This window comes from Mastomys coucha, unplaced genomic scaffold, assembly GCF_008632895.1.
Source record: "Mastomys coucha isolate ucsf_1 unplaced genomic scaffold, UCSF_Mcou_1 pScaffold16, whole genome shotgun sequence".
NCBI lineage: Eukaryota > Metazoa > Chordata > Mammalia > Rodentia > Muridae > Mastomys > Mastomys coucha.
The window spans coordinates 89,614,675-89,616,524 of record NW_022196898.1 but is presented as its reverse complement, the minus strand read 5'-3'; the positions used below and the strand labels follow the sequence as shown (position 1 = coordinate 89,616,524).

At 58.2% G+C, this 1,850-nt stretch overlaps 1 protein-coding gene across 5 annotated transcripts in view; it reads left to right on the top strand.

Moving 5' to 3' along the window:
- The first annotated feature begins 362 nt into the window (after positions 1-362).
- Pdlim5 (PDZ and LIM domain 5) overlaps positions 363-1,850 on the top strand; it is a 163,924-nt gene continuing 162,436 nt past the window's right edge. For all 5 annotated transcript variants that reach the window (XM_031375680.1, XM_031375679.1, XM_031375678.1 and 2 more), the window contains exon 1: positions 363-498. The gene's annotated coding sequence lies outside the window, so the exon portion shown is untranslated. The remainder of the gene's footprint in view (positions 499-1,850) is intronic.

Genomic DNA, 1,850 nt, shown 5'->3' with positions numbered 1-1,850 from the left:
TTGCACTTCCAGAGAGTGTACAGAGGTCTTTCACAAAAGCAGGCGGTAGTCGCTGAACTGGCATCCACAGAGATTTAGCTAAAGCCCTCTTCTATTTTTAGCCAGACCAACTGCGGGTCAATTCAAGTTTCTGCAGAGTGAAAAGCGCCTAAATACAAAACAAGAGAAGAGGAAGGCTAGATCAAGGCCAGGTACCACTCCGAGACTACACCCCGGAGACGACGCCCACCGAAACTCCACTGGGGGAAATTGTTTTTGAGGCGGCCGCAGCCGGCCCCAGCCAGTCCCAGCGCTCAACAGGGAGACTCCACTGCCTTCTAAGCCTTGAGCGACGTGGCCCCGCCCAGCCCGGACCGTGGGGGCGTGGCCATCCTTGGGGCGAGGCGGGGCGAGCGAGGAGGCGGAAGTTCCCCACCGGCTGGCGAGGGACGGCGCAGGCACCGCGAGCCACTTGTCAGCGCTGGTCCCAGGCGGAGGTTGCGCCGCGCCGGTCCGGAGGTGAGTGGCCGCGGGCGGCGGAGCAGCGCGTTCTGGTCCGCGAGGGGAGAGGAGGAGAAGCGGGTGCCGGGGTGCGGCGCGTGGAGGGGTGCGGGACGGGAGGAGGACGGGGCGCGCCGCTCCTCAGGTGCTCCCGGTGCGCGCGGAGGTGTGAGAAGTGCCCGGGCAGGGCGGCGCGCGGCGGGACAGAGCCGGGGCTCTCGGGGACCGGCGCTCCGGAGAGCCGGGCGCACCAGGGGGCGCCCGCTGACCCCGAGGGCAGGCGGCGAAGGGCGAAGGGCGAAGGGCAGCACCTCGGCCTGGGGCGCGCCAGCCCCCGGGGAGGCTCCGGCGAGCCGAGGATGGGGCGCCTGCACGGGAAAGCGGTGCTATTTTGTTTGCTTGGCTCCCAGGCTACGGAGAAGCGTTCGTTGTCCCCTCCCTGGAATCTTTGCAGTTGTGTAACCTGTTGGGGTTTACACGTCGGTGCGTCCAGAATGAAAGCCCATTTAGATCGATCGCGGTCGCCAGTTTTCCCGAAACTTGGTGTACTTGTCGGGGGCTTTGGTCAGAGACTGTGCTTCTGCGGCGTTTGACAATGAGTGGAAAAAGGAAGGGCGTATAGACTGGGCAGAACGAGGAAAGAAAGTTCGTGACTGGGCTGGGCAGGTCTAGGGTGTGATCGCCAGATCCTAATCCCAGGTCCGCCTTCTTGACCCGAGGACGTCTGAACCCGCCTGCTACGGAAACTGCTAGCTGGGGAACCTTATTTGGCCAACTGGGCTAGGCGTGAACCCGAGCTGGGAAACGTCTCATCCTCAGCCTTAACGCTTTAGTCCTCCCACCACTCTATCTCTGGAGGGGAGGAAGAATCTCTAGGTAGTCTTAATTGAAGGGCTTGTCACTCTGGGTAGGTAGGTCTCTCCCGGTTAGGCACAGCAAGGCAACTGACACAGAAGTGTGGGAAACCACTTTTAGTCTCCCTCACTAGCAGTAGATGGAAGGCATTATTTAGACTGTCCCTAAAAGAAAGTCCAAAACGCTACAGAAATTCCAACGTTTTTACATGTTTGAAAGCAGAATAAGCTGTTATTTCCTGCCTGCTTGGTTGGCATTTTAGCGTTTGGGCACTAATAACCACGTGGGGGAGACTTGGAAAGGCCAATAAAAATATTGCCGTTGCTTAAGTATCAGAATATTTTAAGACAAGAGAATTCCAAGTGAAGCTAGCAGAAAGGGAATTTAGAGAAGAGACTGGTCCTGTGGTTTGGCTGAGTTGGCGAATGCTTTAGAAATGTTAATAACAAATGGGAGAAATAAGGAAGGGGGTCCCCAAGAAAAGGGAAGTTACACGGATGTGGGGTGGCACACAC